This window comes from Taudactylus pleione, unplaced genomic scaffold (assembly GCF_031769625.1).
Source record: "Taudactylus pleione unplaced genomic scaffold, aTauple2 ptg002674l, whole genome shotgun sequence".
In the NCBI taxonomy this organism is placed as follows: domain Eukaryota; kingdom Metazoa; phylum Chordata; class Amphibia; order Anura; family Myobatrachidae; genus Taudactylus; species Taudactylus pleione.
In genome coordinates, this window is record NW_028287050.1 from 24,929 (window position 1) to 45,652 (window position 20,724).

The 20,724-nt window shown below is 46.6% G+C and overlaps 1 protein-coding gene across 1 annotated transcript in view; it reads left to right on the plus strand.

Annotated features, from left to right (window-relative positions):
• Positions 1 to 1,036: 1,036 nt before the first annotated feature.
• IP6K1 (inositol hexakisphosphate kinase 1) overlaps positions 1,037 to 20,724 on the plus strand; it is a 52,257-nt gene continuing 32,569 nt past the window's right edge. Inside the window, exon 1 of the mRNA XM_088466222.1 lies at positions 1,037 to 1,171. The gene's annotated coding sequence lies outside the window, so the exon portion shown is untranslated. The remainder of the gene's footprint in view (positions 1,172 to 20,724) is intronic.

The following is a 20,724-nucleotide window of genomic DNA, read 5'->3' on the forward strand; positions in this document are numbered from 1 at the left end:
TTGTGAAACCTCCTATTACCATCTGAAGTCCCTTACAGGATATAACCTTACTTCAAAATTCATAGACATGATAATCTCCCATAGAGTATCCAAAATAACATAAAAAAGGATATAAAAAAAGGATAATATGCATTGCCACTGCCACCTATAGTTCCAATACTGCTATATGTGCTTTTTTTTGTGATGTGACTATTTTTTACTTTTTATGGTTCCGATTTGGAATAAAGAATCGTTTTAAGAAAATAGATACATTTTTTTCATCAATTGGATATATAAGGGGAGTCGTAACAAGAAACCTTTATACGTATGAACCAAGGTGGATTTATGGTGAGTGTCTGTTGATAGACCCCTAAGAAGTGTGATGTGTTGAAAGAAAAAGGAGGTGTTAAAGAAACCTTTCAGTGAACGGTATTAGAGTGCCAGTGGTGAGTTCTATCCAGAATACGGTTCCGTGTCTTGAAATGAAACAGTGGTGAAGACATTCTGTGAGAAGAAGATGGATACCTTGTAGACCTCTCCATACAGACTGCGCTAGTGACACTATCTTGTTGTTTTGAAATCATCAGAGGTGTTGCCCATAGCAACCAATCAGATTCCACTTATCAATTATATAGCACCTTCTAGAAGATAATAGCTGGAATCTGAATGGTTGCTATGGGCAACATCTCCACTTCTATAATCTCTCACTATAGCAAATATAGTAATAGTAACATTGTGCACAGAGCTCAGGCTGCCATCTGCAGCTTCTCCGCTAGAGGGCGCCAGCCAAGGTACGCTGTAAACATGGGGCCCCGCTATAGCCAATCACAGGGTAGAGGGGAGAGCACGTGACGGGACTGTGCGAGAATCTGTCAGCGAGTGACAGAACCCGCGGTGGGCGGCACCATGGAGAGTGACTGACACGGCTCTCAGCTAATAGGAGAGAGGGAAAGAGCCGGCGGCGAGAGAGTGCCGTCTCTTGATTGGATGACACTCACTGGTGGGGCCGGGTCTCAGGACTCTGTTGCCATGACAGCGGCAGCCCGCGCCGCCTTTTTCCCGGCTGGTCGCCATCTTGTTGTTGATTTGAACTGGTTCGGAGCGGGTGAGAGGAGCCGGGTCTGGGAGGAAACACCCGCGGGCAGCCGCCCCCAAATCCCAGCCGGGAGCAGTGCCCGGGAGGCGGTAACAGGTGAGGGGGCAGCGATGGAAGGAACATAGGTGGCACAGCGAGCATTGGGGTATGGGGCCCGTCATAGAACGGGGGAGGGGCATAGGCTGGCTGTGGGAGGGGCAGAGGATGTGGGAGGGGTAAATGATAGATGTGGGAGGGGCAAATGCTGGGTGTGGGAGGGGCAGAGAGAATATAAGGGGTAAATGCTGGGTGTGGGAGGGGTAAATGCTGGGTGTAGGAGGGGCAGAATCTGGGTGTAGGAGGGAGTTCTGGCATTAGCGGGGTAGAGGCAGGGTGTTTGGGGCTTGTAGAATAAGCAGGGTAGAGACTGAAGCTGCCCAGACCCCATACATACCCCATACCTCATACCAACTTTACTCCAACCGTCCAGCTAGTTGGTTGGTTGGAATGATGATCCGGTGATGTATGGGAGGAGGTGACAATCAGCCATTGGCTCCCCAGCAGCCTCTATGGCGGCAGTGCAGTGATGGGGGAAGGTTACTGCTCCGTCCACATTGTCATTTGCACCCAGACATGTAATAAGTCAGTGACTTTCCATGTGTCCTAACTCAGGATCCTCTTCCCCTCTCGCTCCTTCCCATGCTCTAACCCCTGCTAGGCCATAGAGGGTTATACAGACATGTAATAAGTCAGTGACTTTCCATGTGTCCTAACTCAGGATCCTCTTCCCCTCTCGCTCCTTCCCATGCTCTAACCCCTGCTAGGCCATAGGAGGTTATACAGACATATAATAAGTCAGTGAGTGACTTTCCATGTGTCCTAACTCAGGATCCTCTTCCCCTCTCGCTCCTTCCCATGCTCTAACCCCTGCTAGGCCATAGGGGGTTATACAGACATGTAATAAGTCAGTGAGTGACTTTCCATATGTCCTGACTCAGGATCCTCTTCCCCTCTCGCTCCTTCCCATGCTCTAACCCCTGCTAGGCCATAGGAGGTTATACAGACATGTAATAAGTCAGTGACTTTCCATGTGTCCTAACTCAGGATCCTCTTCCCCTCTCGCTCCTTCCCATGCTCTAACCCCTGCTAGGCCATAGAGGGTTATACAGACATGTAATAAGTCAGTGACTTTCCATGTGTCCTAACTCAGGATCCTCTTCCCCTCTCGCTCCTTCCCATGCTCTAACCCCTGCTAGGCCATAGGAGGTTATACAGACATATAATAAGTCAGTGAGTGACTTTCCATGTGTCCTAACTCAGGATCCTCTTCCCCTCTCGCTCCTTCCCATGCTCTAACCCCTGCTAGGCCATAGGGGGTTATACAGACATGTAATAAGTCAGTGAGTGACTTTCCATATGTCCTGACTCAGGATCCTCTTCCCCTCTCGCTCCTTCCCATGCTCTAACCCCTGCTAGGCCATAGGAGGTTATACAGACATATAATAAGTCAGTGAGTGACTTTCCATGTGTCCTAACTCAGGATCCTCTTCCCCTCTCGCTCCTTCCCATGCTCTAACCCCTGCTAGGCCATAGGGGGTTATACAGACATGTAATAAGTCAGTGAGTGACTTTCCATATGTCCTGACTCAGGATCCTCTTCCCCTCTCGCTCCTTCCCATGCTCTAACCCCTGCTAGGCCATAGGAGGTTATACAGACATATAATAAGTCAGTGAGTGACTTTCCATGTGTCCTAACTCAGGATCCTCTTCCCCTCTCGCTCCTTCCCATGCTCTAACCCCTGCTAGACCATAGGGGGTTATACAGACATGTAATAAGTCAGTGAGTGACTTTCCATGTGTCCTAACTCAGGATCCTCTTCCCCTCTCGCTCCTTCCCATGCTCTAACCCCTGCTAGGCCATAGAGGGTTATACAGACATGTAATAAGTCAGTGACTTTCCATATGTCCTGACTCAGGATCTCTTCCCCTCTCGCTCCTTCCCATGCTCTAACCCCTGCTAGGCCATAGGGGGTTATACAGACATGTAATAAGTCAGTGAGTGACTTTCCATGTGTCCTAACTCAGGATCCTCTTCCCCTCTCGCTCCTTCCCATGCTCTAACCCCTGCTAGGCCATAGGAGGTTATACAGACATATAATAAGTCAGTGAGTGACTTTCCATGTGTCCTAACTCAGGATCCTCTTCCCCTCTCGCTCCTTCCCATGCTCTAACCCCTGCTAGGCCATAGGGGGTTATACAGACATGTAATAAGTCAGTGAGTGACTTTCCATGTGTCCTAACTCAGGATCCTCTTCCCCTCTCGCTCCTTCCCATGCTCTAACCCCTGCTAGGCCATAGGAGGTTATACAGACATATAATAAGTCAGTGAGTGACTTTCCATGTGTCCTAACTCAGGATCCTCTTCCCCTCTCGCTCCTTCCCATGCTCTAACCCCTGCTAGACCATAGGGGGTTATACAGACATGTAATAAGTCAGTGAGTGACTTTCCATGTGTCCTAACTCAGGATCCTCTTCCCCTCTCGCTCCTTCCCATGCTCTAACCCCTGCTAGGCCATAGAGGGTTATACAGACATGTAATAAGTCAGTGACTTTCCATATGTCCTGACTCAGGATCTCTTCCCCTCTCGCTCCTTCCCATGCTCTAACCCCTGCTAGGCCATAGGGGGTTATACAGACATGTAATAAGTCAGTGAGTGACTTTCCATGTGTCCTAACTCAGGATCCTCTTCCCCTCTCGCTCCTTCCCATGCTCTAACCCCTGCTAGGCCATAGGAGGTTATACAGACATATAATAAGTCAGTGAGTGACTTTCCATGTGTCCTAACTCAGGATCCTCTTCCCCTCTCGCTCCTTCCCATGCTCTAACCCCTGCTAGGCCATAGGGGGTTATACAGACATGTAATAAGTCAGTGAGTGACTTTCCATGTGTCCTAACTCAGGATCCTCTTCCCCTCTCGCTCCTTCCCATGCTCTAACCCCTGCTAGGCCATAGGAGGTTATACAGACATATAATAAGTCAGTGAGTGACTTTCCATGTGTCCTAACTCAGGATCCTCTTCCCCTCTCGCTCCTTCCCATGCTCTAACCCCTGCTAGACCATAGGGGGTTATACAGACATGTAATAAGTCAGTGAGTGACTTTCCATGTGTCCTAACTCAGGATCCTCTTCCCCTCTCGCTCCTTCCCATGCTCTAACCCCTGCTAGGCCATAGAGGGTTATACAGACATGTAATAAGTCAGTGACTTTCCATATGTCCTGACTCAGGATCTCTTCCCCTCTCGCTCCTTCCCATGCTCTAACCCCTGCTAGGCCATAGGGGGTTATACAGACATGTAATAAGTCAGTGAGTGACTTTCCATGTGTCCTAACTCAGGATCCTCTTCCCCTCTCGCTCCTTCCCATGCTCTAACCCCTGCTAGGCCATAGGAGGTTATACAGACATATAATAAGTCAGTGAGTGACTTTCCATGTGTCCTAACTCAGGATCCTCTTCCCCTCTCGCTCCTTCCCATGCTCTAACCCCTGCTAGGCCATAGGGGGTTATACAGACATGTAATAAGTCAGTGAGTGACTTTCCATGTGTCCTAACTCAGGATCCTCTTCCCCTCTCGCTCCTTCCCATGCTCTAACCCCTGCTAGGCCATAGGAGGTTATACAGACATATAATAAGTCAGTGAGTGACTTTCCATGTGTCCTAACTCAGGATCCTCTTCCCCTCTCGCTCCTTCCCATGCTCTAACCCCTGCTAGACCATAGGGGGTTATACAGACATGTAATAAGTCAGTGAGTGACTTTCCATGTGTCCTAACTCAGGATCCTCTTCCCCTCTCGCTCCTTCCCATGCTCTAACCCCTGCTAGGCCATAGAGGGTTATACAGACATGTAATAAGTCAGTGACTTTCCATATGTCCTGACTCAGGATCTCTTCCCCTCTCGCTCCTTCCCATGCTCTAACCCCTGCTAGGCCATAGGGGTTTATACAGACATATAATAAGTCAGTGAGTGACTTTCCATGTGTCCTAACTCAGGATCCTCTTCCCCTCTCTCTCCTTCCCATGCTCTAACCCCTGCTAGGCCATAGGGGTTTATACAGACATATAATAAGTCAGTGAGTGACTTTCCATGTGTCCTGACTCAGGATCCTCTTCCCCTCTCGCTCCTTCCCATGCTCTAACCCCTGCTAGGCCATAGAGGGTTATACAGACATGTAATAAGTCAGTGACTTTCCATATGTCCTGACTCAGGATCTCTTCCCCTCTCGCTCCTTCCCATGCTCTAACCCCTGCTAGGCCATAGGGGTTTATACAGACATATAATAAGTCAGTGAGTGACTTTCCATGTGTCCTAACTCAGGATCCTCTTCCCCTCTCGCTCCTTCCCATGCTCTAACCCCTGCTAGGCCATAGGGGTTTATACAGACATATAATAAGTCAGTGAGTGACTTTCCATGTGTCCTAACTCAGGATCCTCTTCCCCTCTCGCTCCTTCCCATGCTCTAACCCCTGCTAGGCCATAGGGGTTTATACAGACATATAATAAGTCAGTGAGTGACTTTCCATGTGTCCTAACTCAGGATCCTCTTCCCCTCTCGCTCCTTCCCATGCTCTAACCCCTGCTAGGCCATAGGAGGTTATACAGACATGTAATAAGTCAGTGAGTGACTTTCCATGTGTCCTAACTCAGGATCCTCTTCCCCTCTCGCTCCTTCCCATGCTCTAACCCCTGCTAGGCCATAGGAGGTTATACAGACATATAATAAGTCAGTGAGTGACTTTCCATGTGTCCTAACTCAGGATCCTCTTCCCCTCTCGCTCCTTCCCATGCTCTAACCCCTGCTAGACCATAGGGGGTTATACAGACATGTAATAAGTCAGTGAGTGACTTTCCATGTGTCCTAACTCAGGATCCTCTTCCCCTCTCGCTCCTTCCCATGCTCTAACCCCTGCTAGGCCATAGGAGGTTATACAGACATATAATAAGTCAGTGAGTGACTTTCCATGTGTCCTAACTCAGGATCCTCTTCCCCTCTCGCTCCTTCCCATGCTCTAACCCCTGCTAGACCATAGGGGGTTATACAGACATGTAATAAGTCAGTGAGTGACTTTCCATGTGTCCTAACTCAGGATCCTCTTCCCCTCTCGCTCCTTCCCATGCTCTAACCCCTGCTAGGCCATAGAGGGTTATACAGATATGTAATAAGTCAGTGACTTTCCATGTGCCCTAACTAAGGATCCTCTTCCTCTCTCGCTCCTTCCTATGCTCTAACCCCTGCTAGGCCATAGGAGGTTATACAGACATGTAATAAGTCAGTCACTTTCCATGTGTCCTAACTCAGGATCCTCTTCCCCTCTCGCTCCTTCCCATGCTCTAACCCCTGTTAGGCCATAGGGGTTTATACAGACATATAATAAGTCAGTGAGTGACTTTCCATGTGTCCTAACTCAGGATCCTCTTCCCCTCTCGCTCCTTCCCATGCTCTAACCCCTGCTAGGCCATAGAGGGTTATACAGACATGTAATAAGTCAGTGACTTTCCATGTGTCCTAACTCAGGATCCTCTTCCCCTCTCGCTCCTTCCCATGCTCTAACCCCTGCTAGGCCATAGGGGTTTATACAGACATATAATAAGTCAGTGAGTGACTTTCCATGTGTCCTGACTCAGGATCCTCTTCCCCTCTCGCTCCTTCCCATGCTCTAACCCCTGCTAGGCCATAGAGGGTTATACAGACATGTAATAAGTCAGTGAGAGACTTTCCATGTGTCCTGACTCAGGATCTCTTCCCCTCTCGCTCCTTCCCATGCTCTAACCCCTGCTAGGCCATAGAGGGTTATACAGATATGTAATAAGTCAGTGACTTTCCATGTGCCCTAACTAAGGATCCTCTTCCTCTCTCGCTCCTTCCTATGCTCTAACCCCTGCTAGGCCATAGGAGGTTATACAGACATGTAATAAGTCAGTGACTTTCCATGTGTCCTAACTCAGGATCCTCTTCCCCTCTCGCTCCTTCCCATGCTCTAACCCCTGCTAGGCCATAGGGGTTTATACAGACATATAATAAGTCAGTGAGTGACTTTCCATGTGTCCTGACTCAGGATCCTCTTCCCCTCTCGCTCCTTCCCATGCTCTAACCCCTGCTAGGCCATAGAGGGTTATACAGATATGTAATAAGTCAGTGACTTTCCATGTGCCCTAACTAAGGATCCTCTTCCTCTCTCGCTCCTTCCTATGCTCTAACCCCTGCTAGGCCATAGAGGGTTATACAGACATGTATTAAGTCAGTGACTTTCCATTTGTCCTAACTCAGGATCCTCTTCCCCTCTCGCTCCTTCCCATGCTCTAACCCCTGCTAGGCCATAGAGGGTTATACAGACATGTAATAAGTCAGTGAGAGACTTTCCATGTGTCCTGACTCAGGATCCTCTTCCCCTCTCGCTCCTTCCCATGCTCTAACCCCTGCTAGGCCATAGAGGGTTATACAGATATGTAATAAGTCAGTGACTTTCCATGTGCCCTAACTAAGGATCCTCTTCCTCTCTCGCTCCTTCCTATGCTCTAACCCCTGCTAGGCCATAGGAGGTTATACAGACATGTAATAAGTCAGTGACTTTCCATGTGTCCTAACTCAGGATCCTCTTCCCCTCTCGCTCCTTCCCATGCTCTAACCCCTGCTAGGCCATAGGAGGTTATACAGACATGTAATAAGTCAGTGACTTTCCATGTGTCCTAACTCAGGATCCTCTTCCCCTCTCGCTCCTTCCCATGCTCTAACCCCTGCTAGGCCATAGGGGTTTATACAGACATATAATAAGTCAGTGAGTGACTTTCCATGTGTCCTGACTCAGGATCCTCTTCCCCTCTCGCTCCTTCCCATGCTCTAACCCCTGCTAGGCCATAGAGGGTTATACAGATATGTAATAAGTCAGTGACTTTCCATGTGCCCTAACTAAGGATCCTCTTCCTCTCTCGCTCCTTCCTATGCTCTAACCCCTGCTAGGCCATAGAGGGTTATACAGACATGTAATAAGTCAGTGACTTTCCATTTGTCCTAACTCAGGATCCTCTTCCCCTCTCGCTCCTTCCCATGCTCTAACCCCTGCTAGGCCATAGAGGGTTATACAGACATGTAATAAGTCAGTGAGAGACTTTCCATGTGTCCTGACTCAGGATCCTCTTCCCCTCTCGCTCCTTCCCATGCTCTAACCCCTGCTAGGCCATAGAGGGTTATACAGATATGTAATAAGTCAGTGACTTTCCATGTGCCCTAACTAAGGATCCTCTTCCTCTCTCGCTCCTTCCTATGCTCTAACCCCTGCTAGGCCATAGGAGGTTATACAGACATGTAATAAGTCAGTGACTTTCCATGTGTCCTAACTCAGGATCCTCTTCCCCTCTCGCTCCTTCCCATGCTCTAACCCCTGCTAGGCCATAGGGGTTATACAGACATGTAATAAGTCAGTGAGAGACTTTCCATGTGTCCTGACTCAGGATCCTCTTCCCCTCTCGCTCCTTCCCATGCTCTAACCCCTGCTAGGCCATAGAGGGTTATACAGATATGTAATAAGTCAGTGACTTTCCATGTGCCCTAACTCAGGATCCTCTTCCCCTCTCGCTCCTTCCCATGCTCTAACCCCTGCTAGGCCATAGAGGGTTATACAGACATGTAATAAGTCAGTGACTTTCCATGTGTCCTGACAGGATCCTCTTCCCCTCTCGCTCCTTCCCATGCTCTAACCCCGGCTAGGCCATAGGGGGTTATACAGACATGTAATAAGTCAGTGACTTTCCATGTGTCCTGACTCAGGATCCTCTTCCCCTCTCGCTCCTTCCCATGCTCTAACCCCTGCTAGGCCATAGGGGGTTATACAGACATGTAATAAGTCAGAGACTTTCCATGTGTCCTGACAGGATCCTCTTCCCCTCTCGCTCCTTCCCATGCTCTAACCCCTGCTAGGCCATAGGGGGTTATACAGACATGTAATAAGTCAGTGAGAGACTTTCCATGTGTCCTGACTCAGGATCTCTTCCCCTCTCGCTCCTTCCCATGCTCTAACCCCTGCTAGGCCATAGGGGGTTATACAGACATATAATAAGTCAGTGACTTTCCATGTGCCCTAACTCAGGATCCTCTTCCTCTCTCGCTTCTTCCCATAACCCCTGCTAGGCCATAGGGGGTTATACAGACATATAATAAGTCAGTGACTTTCCATGTGCCCTAACTCAGGATCCTCTTCCTCTCTCGCTCCTTCCTATGCTCTAACCCCTGCTAGGCCATAGAGGGTTATACAGACATGTAATAAGTCAGTGAGAGACTTTCCATGTGTCCTGACTCAGGATCTCTTCCCCTCTCGCTCCTTCCTATGCTCTAACCCCTGCTAGGCCACAGGAGGTTATACAGATATGTAATAAGTCAGTGACTTTCCATGTGCCCTAACTCAGGATCCTCTTCCTCTCTCGCTCCTTCCTATGCTCTAACCCCTGCTAGGCCATAGGTTATACAGACATGTAATAAGTCAGTGACTTTCCATGTGCCCTAACTCAGGATCCTCTTCCTCTCTCGCTCCTTCCTATGCTCTAACCCCTGCTAGGTCATAGGTTATACAGACATGTAATAAGTCAGTGACTTTCCATGTGCCCTAACTCAGGATCCTCTTCCCCTCTCGCTCCTTCCCATGCTCTAACCCCTGCTAGGCCATAGAGGGTTATACAGACATGTAATAAGTCAGTGAGAGACTTTCCATGTGTCCTGACTCAGGATCCTCTTCCCCTCTCACTCCTTCCCATGCTCTAACCCCTGCTAGGCCATAGAGGGTTATACAGATATGTAATAAGTCAGTGACTTTCCATGTGCCCTAACTAAGGATCCTCTTCCTCTCTCGCTCCTTCCTATGCTCTAACCCCTGCTAGGCCATAGGAGGTTATACAGACATGTAATAAGTCAGTGACTTTCCATGTGTCCTAACTGAGGATCCTCTTCCCCTCTCGCTCCTTCCCATGCTCTAACCCCTGCTAGGCCATAGGGGTTTATACAGACATATAATAAGTCAGTGAGTGACTTTCCATGTGTCCTAACTCAGGATCCTCTTCCCCTCTCGCTCCTTCCCATGCTCTAACCCCTGCTAGGCCATAGAGGGTTATACAGACATGTAATAAGTCAGTGAGAGACTTTCCATGTGTCCTGACTCAGGATCTCTTCCCCTCTCGCTCCTTCCCATGCTCTAACCCCTGCTAGGCCATAGAGGGTTATACAGATATGTAATAAGTCAGTGACTTTCCATGTGCCCTAACTAAGGATCCTCTTCCTCTCTCGCTCCTTCCTATGCTCTAACCCCTGCTAGGCCATAGGAGGTTATACAGACATGTAATAAGTCAGTGACTTTCCATGTGTCCTAACTCAGGATCCTCTTCCCCTCTCGCTCCTTCCCATGCTCTAACCCCTGCTAGGCCATAGGGGTTTATACAGACATATAATAAGTCAGTGAGTGACTTTCCATGTGTCCTAACTCAGGATCCTCTTCCCCTCTCGCTCCTTCCCATGCTCTAACCCCTGCTAGGCCATAGGGGGTTATACAGACATGTAATAAGTCAGTGAGAGACTTTCCATGTGTCCTGACTCAGGATCTCTTCCCCTCTCGCTCCTTCCCATGCTCTAACCCCTGCTAGGCCATAGGGGGTTATACAGACATGTAATAAGTCAGTGAGTGACTTTCCATGTATCCTAACTCAGGATCCTCTTCCTCTCTCGCTCCTTCCCATGACCCCTGCTAGGCCATAGGGGGTTATACAGACATGTAATAAGTCAGTGAATGACTTTCCATGTATCCTAACTCAGGATCCTCTTCCCCTCTCGCTCCTTCCCATGCTCTAACCCCTGCTAGGCTATAGGGGGTTATACAGACATGTAATAAGTCAGTGAGAGACTTTCCATGTATCCTAACTCAGGATCCTCTTCCCCTCTCGCTCCTTCCCATGCTCTAACCCCTGCTAGGCCATAGGGGTTTATACAGACATATAATAAGTCAGTGAGTGACTTTCCATGTGTCCTGACTCAGGATCCTCTTCCCCTCTCGCTCCTTCCCATGCTCTAACCCCTGCTAGGCCATAGGGGGTTATACAGACATGTAATAAGTCAGTGACTTTCCATGTGTCCTAACTCAGGATCCTCTTCCCCTTTTGCTCCTTCCCATGCTCTAACCCCTGCTAGGCCATAGGTTATACAGACATGTATTAAGTCAGTGAGTGACTTTCCATGTGTCCTGACTCAGGATCCTCTTCCCCTCTCGCTCCTTCCCATGCTCTAACACCTGCTAGGCCATAGGGGGTTATACAGACATGTAATAAGTCAGTGAGAGATTTTCCATGTGCCCTGACTCAGGATCCTCTTCCCCTCTCGCTCCTTCCCATGCTCTAACCCCTGCTAGGCCATAGGGGGTTATACAGACATGTAATAAGTCAGTGAGAGACTTTCCATGTGTCCTGACTCAGGATCTCTTCCCCTCTCGCTCCTTCCCATGCTCTAACCCCTGCTAGGCCATAGAGGGTTATACAGATATGTAATAAGTCAGTGAGAGACTTTCCATGTGTCCTGACTCAGGATCCTCTTCCTCTCTCGCTCCTTCCCATGCTCTAACCCCTGCTAGGCCATAGAGGGTTATACAGACATATAATAAGTCAGTGAGTGACTTTCCATGTGTCCTGACTCAGGATCCTCTTCCTCTCTCGCTCCTTCCCATGCTCTAACCCCTGCTCGGCCATAGAGGGTTATACAGACATATAATAAGTCAGTGAGTGACTTTCCATGTATCCTAACTCAGGATCCTCTTCCCCTCTCTCTCCTTCCCATGCTCTAACCCCTGCTAGGCCATAGGGGGTTATACAGACATGTAATAAGTCAGTGACTTTCCATGTGTCCTGACTCCGGATCCTCTTCCCCTCTCGCTCCTTCCCATGCTCTAACCCCTGCTAGACCATAGGGGGTTATACAGACATGTAATAAGTCAGTGAGAGACTTTCCATGTGCCCTGACTCAGGATCCTCTTCCCCTCTCGCTCCTTCCCATGCTCTAACCCCTGCTAGACCATAGGGGGTTATACAGACATGTAATAAGTCAGTGAGTGACTTTCCATGTATCCTAACTCAGGATCCTCTTCCTCTCTCGCTCCTTCCCATGACCCCTGCTAGGCCATAGGGGGTTATACAGACATGTAATAAGTCAGTGAATGACTTTCCATGTATCCTAACTCAGGATCCTCTTCCCCTCTCGCTCCTTCCCATGCTCTAACCCCTGCTAGGCTATAGGGGGTTATACAGACATGTAATAAGTCAGTGAGAGACTTTCCATGTATCCTAACTCAGGATCCTCTTCCCCTCTCGCTCCTTCCCATGCTCTAACCCCTGCTAGGCCATAGGGGTTTATACAGACATATAATAAGTCAGTGAGTGACTTTCCATGTGTCCTGACTCAGGATCCTCTTCCCCTCTCGCTCCTTCCCATGCTCTAACCCCTGCTAGGCCATAGGGGGTTATACAGACATGTAATAAGTCAGTGACTTTCCATGTGTCCTAACTCAGGATCCTCTTCCCCTTTTGCTCCTTCCCATGCTCTAACCCCTGCTAGGCCATAGGTTATACAGACATGTATTAAGTCAGTGAGTGACTTTCCATGTGTCCTGACTCAGGATCCTCTTCCCCTCTCGCTCCTTCCCATGCTCTAACACCTGCTAGGCCATAGGGGGTTATACAGACATGTAATAAGTCAGTGAGAGATTTTCCATGTGCCCTGACTCAGGATCCTCTTCCCCTCTCGCTCCTTCCCATGCTCTAACCCCTGCTAGGCCATAGGGGGTTATACAGACATGTAATAAGTCAGTGAGAGACTTTCCATGTGTCCTGACTCAGGATCTCTTCCCCTCTCGCTCCTTCCCATGCTCTAACCCCTGCTAGGCCATAGAGGGTTATACAGATATGTAATAAGTCAGTGAGAGACTTTCCATGTGTCCTGACTCAGGATCCTCTTCCTCTCTCGCTCCTTCCCATGCTCTAACCCCTGCTAGGCCATAGAGGGTTATACAGACATATAATAAGTCAGTGAGTGACTTTCCATGTGTCCTGACTCAGGATCCTCTTCCTCTCTCGCTCCTTCCCATGCTCTAACCCCTGCTCGGCCATAGAGGGTTATACAGACATATAATAAGTCAGTGAGTGACTTTCCATGTATCCTAACTCAGGATCCTCTTCCCCTCTCTCTCCTTCCCATGCTCTAACCCCTGCTAGGCCATAGGGGGTTATACAGACATGTAATAAGTCAGTGACTTTCCATGTGTCCTGACTCCGGATCCTCTTCCCCTCTCGCTCCTTCCCATGCTCTAACCCCTGCTAGACCATAGGGGGTTATACAGACATGTAATAAGTCAGTGAGAGACTTTCCATGTGCCCTGACTCAGGATCCTCTTCCCCTCTCGCTCCTTCCCATGCTCTAACCGCTGCTAGGCCATAGGGGGTTATACAGACATGTAATAAGTCAGTGAGAGACTTTCGATGTGTCCTGACTCAGGATCCTCTTCCCCTCTCGCTCCTTCCTATGCTCTAACCGCTGCTAGGCCATAGGGGGTTATACAGACATGTAATAAGTCAGTGAGAGACTTTCCATGTGTCCTGACTCAGGATCCTCTTCCCCTCTCTCTCCTTCCCATGCTATAACCCCTGCTAGGCCATAAGGGGTTATACAGACATGTAATAAGTCAGTGAGGGACTTTCCAGGTGTCGGGGCTGCGCTGTGGTTACCCTGCCGGTGAATGCAGAATGAATGGGTGTAATCTATGCAGCCTGTGCACCGTAACGTGTTTCAGCGCTGGCGTGACATTGGTGCGGCCAATGCATGATCCAGAGGCCAGATTTGTAGCCGTGACAAAGCATCGCTAATAGCAACAACAGCAAATAGGTTTCCTCCCTCCCTCCCTTTCTGTTCCTAGCAGAGTAGTAACTGTTCGCCATAACAATTGTCCTTGGCTGTTCCCTACAGCGAGCCCTATTTATTTTATTCCACAGAACAGGTACATTACACTCTCTCCGGGCCAGGCGGACGATCAGCAGCCTTATCTTGTGTATGATGGCGAGCGCGCAGTTCCTGTTCTTAATTCCCCACATCAGATATTTCCCAGGCAGAATGCAGTGCTACATGTTACAGGTGTCCTATAAAATGACATAACCAAGGTTTGTGTCCAATATCAGATTGGGGTCAGTATATATTTGGAGGCGGGTATAATGTACCTTACTTACTATTAGTACTCACCATGTTACGTCTGTAAATGATTGACATAAAACGTGCAGAAATATAATGTACGGATCATAGCCTTTATTCGCCAAGGTTCCCAATAATGACCTAATTATTGGGCCGCCCGTGTGCGCTGTGGCATCCCAGCTTGTTTGCACAATGGAACTATCTGCTCGCAGAACGCACTGAGACCAACTAGATTTTATGTAACGTGTACATACCTTCCACAGGTCACTGCCCAAAAAATGCAGTTACTGATATATCAATGGTTCCTAGTATAGTTACACTGATAGTAATACTTCATACGACTCTAATGTGAGTGCTTGCTGGGGGTTACAGTACAGCTGGATGATACGACTAATGTGAGTGCTTGCTGGAGGTTACAGTACAGCTGGATGATACGACTAATGTGTGTGCTTGCTGGAGGTTACAGTACAGATGGATGATACGACTAATGTGAGTGCTTGCTGGAGGTTACAGTACAGCTGGATGATACGACTAATGTGTGTGCTTGCTGGAGGTTACAGTACAGATGGATGATACGACTAATGTGTGTGCTTGCTGGGGGTTACAGTACAGCTGGATGATACGACTAATGTGAGTGCTTGCTGGGGGTTACAGTACAGCTGGATGATACGACTAATGTGTGTGCTTGCTGGAGGTTACAGTACAGCTGGATGATACGACTAATGTGAGTGCTTGCTGGGGGTTACAGTACAGCTGGATGATACGACTAATGTGAGTGCTTGCTGGGGGTTACAGTACAGCTGGATGATACGACTAATGTGAGTGCTTGCTGGGGGTTACAGTACAGCTGGATGATACGACTAATGTGAGTGCTTGCTGGGGGTTACAGTACAGCTGGATGATACGACTATTGTGAGTGCTTGCTGGGGGTTACAGTACAGCTGGATGATACGACTAATGTGAGTGCTTGCTGGGGGTTACAGTACAGCTGGATGATACGACTATTGTGAGTGCTTGCTGGGGGTTACAGTACAGCTGGATGATACGACTAATGTGAGTGCTTGCTGGGGGTTACATGGATGATACGACTAATGTGAGTGCTTGCTGGGGGTTACAGTACAGCTGGATGATACGAGTAATGTGAGTGCTTGCTGGGGTTACAGTACAGCTGGATGATACGACTAATGTGAGTGCTTGCTGGGGGTTACAGTACAGATGGATGATACGAGTAATGTGAGTGCTTGCTGGGGGTTACAGTACAGCTGGATGATACGACTAATGTGAGTGCTTGCTGGGGGTTACAGTACAGCTGGATGATACGACTAATGTGAGTGCTTGCTGGGGGTTACAGTACAGCTGGATGATACGACTAATGTGAGTGCCTGCTGGGGGTTACAGTACAGATGGATGATACGACTAATGTGAGTGCTTGCTGGGGGTTACAGTACAGCTGGATGATACGACTAATGTGAGTGCTTGCTGGAGGTTACAGTACAGCTGGATGATACGACTAATGTGAGTGCTTGCTGGGGGTTACAGTACAGCTGGATGATACGAGTAATGTGAGTGCTTGCTGGGGGTTACAGTACAGCTGGATGATACGACTAATGTGAGTGCTTGCTGGAGGTTACAGTACAGCTGGATGATACGACTAATGTGAGTGCTTGCTGGGGGTTACAGTACAGCTGGATGATACGACTAATGTGAGTGCTTGCTGGGGGGTTACAGTACAGCTGGATGATACGACTAATGTGAGTGCTTGCTGGGGGTTACAGTACAGCTGGATGACACGACTAATGTGAGTGCTTGCTGGGGGTTACAGTACAGCTGGATGATACGACTAATGTGAGTGCTTGCTGGGGGTTACAGTACAGCTGGATGATACGACTAATGTGTGTGCTTGCTGGGGGTTACAGTACAGCTGGATGATACGACTAATGTGAGTGCTTGCTGGGGGGTTACAGTACAGCTGGATGATACGACTAATGTGAGTGCTTGCTGGGGGTTACAGTACAGCTGGATGATCCGACTAATGTGAGTGCTTGCTGGGGGTTACAGTACAGCTGGATGATACGACTATTGTGAGTGCTTGCTGGGGGTTACAGTACAGCTGGATGATACGACTAATGTGAGTGCTTGCTGGGGGTTACAGTACAGCTGGATGATACGACTAATGTGAGTGCTTGCTGGGGGTTACAGTACAGCTGGATGATACGACTAATGTGAGTGCTTGCTGGGGGTTACAGTACAGCTGGATGATACGACTAATGTGAGTGCTTGCTGGAGGTTACAGTACAGCTGGATGATACGACTAATGTGAGTGCTTGCTGGGGGTTACAGTACAGCTGGATGATACGACTAATGTGAGTGCTTGCTGGGGGTTACAGTACAGCTGGATGATACGACTAATGTGAGTGCCTGCTGGGGGTTACAGTACAGCTGGATGATACGACTAATGTGAGTGCTTGCTGGGGGTTACAGTACAGCTGGATGATACGACTAATGTGAGTGCTTGCTGGGGGTTACAGTACAGCTGGATGATACGACTAATGTGAGTGCCTGCTGGGGGTTACAGTACAGCTGGATGATACGACTAATGTGAGTGCTTGCTGGGGGTTACAGTACAGCTGGATGATACGACTAATGTGAGTGCTTGCTGGGGGTTACAGTACAGCTGGAATGCAATTCAGCCCTTTTTATTTTATCTATAGTTGGATAATATTGTTACTGGATAATGCAATTTGTCTTGTATGTTGTCTCTGATTATTGTGTCATGGTATCGTATGGTGTGTGCGGTATGGTGTATGGATATAGTATGGGGTATGGTGTGGTGTATTGTATGGTATGGTGAGTGTGGTATGGTGTATGGTTATAGTATAGGGTATGGTGTGGTGTATTGTTTGGTATGGGGTATGGTTATAGTATGGGTATGGTATTAGTATGTTGTATGGTTATAGTATGGTGTATTATTTTAGGATGGTGTATGGTTATAGTATGGGGTATGGTAATAGTATATTGTATGGTTATAGTATGGTGTATTATATTAGTATGGGGTATGGTTATAGTCTAGGGCATGGGTTCCCAACCACGGTCCTCAAGGCACACTAACAGTCCAGGTTTTAAGGATAGCTATACTTGAGCACAGGAGACTTAATTAGTACCTCAATTATTTTGATTAAACCATCTGTGCTTTAGCATGTATATCACTAAAACCAGGACTGTTAAGTGTGCCTTGAGGACCGAGTTTGGGAATCACTGGTCTAGGGTATGGTGTATGGTTATAGTATGGTATGGTTATAGTATGGGGTATTGTTATAGTATGGGGTATGGTTATAGTATGGAGTATGGTGTGGTATATAGTTATAGTATGGGGTATAGTGTATTATTATAGTATGATGTGTTATGGTATGTTTATAGTATAGTTATAGTATGGTGTATGGTATGGTATATAGTTATAGTATGGGGTATAGTGTATTGTTATAGTATGGTATGGTGTGTTATAGTATGGGGTATGGTTATAGTATAGTTATAGTATGGGGTATAGTGTATTGTTATGGTATGGTGTGTTATAGTATGGGGTATTGTTATAGTATGGGGTATGGTTATAGTATAGTTATAGTATGGAGTATGGTGTGGTATATAGTTATAGTATGGGGTATAGTGTATTGTTATAGTATGATGTGTTATAGTATGGGGTATGGTTATAGTATGGAGTATGGTATATAGTTATAGTATGGGGTATAGTGTATTGTTATGGTATGGTGTGTTATAGTATGGGGTATGGTTATAGTATAGTTATAGTATGGAGTATGGTGTGGTATATAGTTATAGTATGGGGTATAGTGTATTGTTATAGTATGGTATGGTGTGTTATAGTATGGGGTATGGTTATAGTATAGTTATAGTATGGTGTATGGTATATAGTTATAGTATGGGGTATAGTGTATTGTTATAGTATGGTGTGTTGTTATAGTATGGGGTATGGTTATAGTATAGTTATAGTATGGAGTATGGTATATAGTTATAGTATGGGGTATAGTGTATTGTTATAGTATGGTATGGTGTGTTGTTATGGTATGGGGTATTGTTATAGTATGGGGTATGGTATCTCCCCAGCACTAATCTGAGGATATCGGAGAGCTTGGCATGCATTAATAGACGTATCCCCTGGAAAGATACATAGCAGGATCCTGAGTGTCTGGCTGCCTTGCTGTCTCTATTATTAGACTGCTCTCTAATAGATGTGACCTATAGGCACGTGTTATTAGGACAACATTCGTACAGTTGTAGTAAATTGCTGCTTTCGGTATCTCCTGTCTAGATATCCCATGTTTATAACGTTCCGTCCTGGTCAGTGCACAGACATTGCTGGCTGACAGTATTATCTTATCATGTATACAAAAAGGTATATACATTCCTTAGACAATGTTGATCTTCATACTGAATCCTTCTTTGTGATTACTGTGTATATGATAACTCTCCTCCGTGGAATATGAACAGTATAAAAGAAGAGAGATATCGGTGTTAGTCTAATGTGAAATCACATCTACAGGAAAGTCCCACGTGCTAGGGAGGCGTACCCCACTCACAGGAGGAATAGGGGAGGCGTACCCCACTCACAGGAGGAATAGGGGAGGCGTACCCCACTCACAGGAGGAATAGGGGAGGCATACCAAACTCACAGGAGGAATAGGGGAGATGTACCCCACTCACAGGAGGAATAGGGGAGGCATACCAAACTCACAGGAGGAATAGGGGAGGTGTACCCCACTCACAGGAGGAATAGGGGAGGCGTACTAAACTCACAGGAGGAAGAGGGGAAGAGTTCTTCAGAAGGTTTTTCTTTATATAATTCCTGCGGAATAAGCGTACCAGAGCTCACACTCTGATCAACATGATCTCGCACATCACAGATTATTCCAAAGCATAGGGATGGCGTATACGTTCCTGAGCCAAAGTGTCTCAGCATCCACATGTCACATTATTGATCGATTTACATGTACAGAGATGTGGCAGGATGACTTCACTATATATCTATCATATATATCTATCAGTGTGTACACCCAATGTCTATCATATCTCTGTGTGTACACCCAATGTCTATCATATATATCTATCAGTGTGTACACCCAATGTCTATCATATATATCTATCAGTGTGTACACCCAATGTCTATCCTATATATCTATCAGTGTGTACACCCAATGTCTATCATATCTCTGTGTGTACACCCAATGTCTATCATATATATCTATCAGTGTGTACACCCAATGTCTATCATATATATCAGTGTGTACACCCAATGTCTATCATATCTATCTATCAGTGTGTACACCCAATGTCTATCATATATATCAGTGTGTACACCCAATGTCTATCATATATATCTATCAGTGTGTACACCCAATGTCTATCATATATATCAGTGTGTACACCCAATGTCTATCCTATATATCTATCAGTGTGTACACCCAATGTCTGTCATATATATCAGTGTGTACACCCAATGTCTATCCTATATATCTATCAGTGTGTACACCCAATGTCTATCATATATATCTATCAGTGTGTACACCCAATGTCTATCATATATATCAGTGTGTACACCCAATGTCTATCCTATATATCTATCAGTGTGTACACCCAATGTCTATCATATATATCTATCAGTGTGTACACCCAATGTCTATCATATATATCTATCAGTGTGTACACCCAATGTCTATCATATATATCTATCAGTGTGTACACCCAATGTCTATCATATATATCAGTGTGTACACCCAATGTCTATCCTATATATCTATCAGTGTGTACACCCAATGTCTATCATATATATCTATCAGTGTGTACACCCAATGTCTATCATAGAGATCTATCAGTGTGTACACCCAATGTCTATCATATAGATCTATCAGTGTGTACACCCAATGTCTATCATATATATCAGTGTGTACACCCAATGTCTATCATATATATCAGTGTGTACACCCAATGTCTATCATAGAGATCTATCAGTGTGTACACCCAATGTCTATCATAGAGATCTATCAGTGTGTACACCCAATGTCTATCATATATATCTATCAGTGTGTACACCCAATGTCTATCATATATATCTATCAGTGTGTACACCCAATGTCTATCATATATATCTATCAGTGTGTACACCCAATGTCTATCATATATATCTATCAGTGTGTACACCCAATGTCTATCATATATATCTATCAGTGTGTACACCCAATATCTATCATATACATCTATCAGTGTGTACACCCAATGTCTATCATATCTCTGTGTGTACACCCAATGTCTATCATATATATCTATCAGTGTGTACACCCAATGTCTATCATATCTCTGTGTGTACACCCAATGTCTATCATATATATCTATCAGTGTGTACAC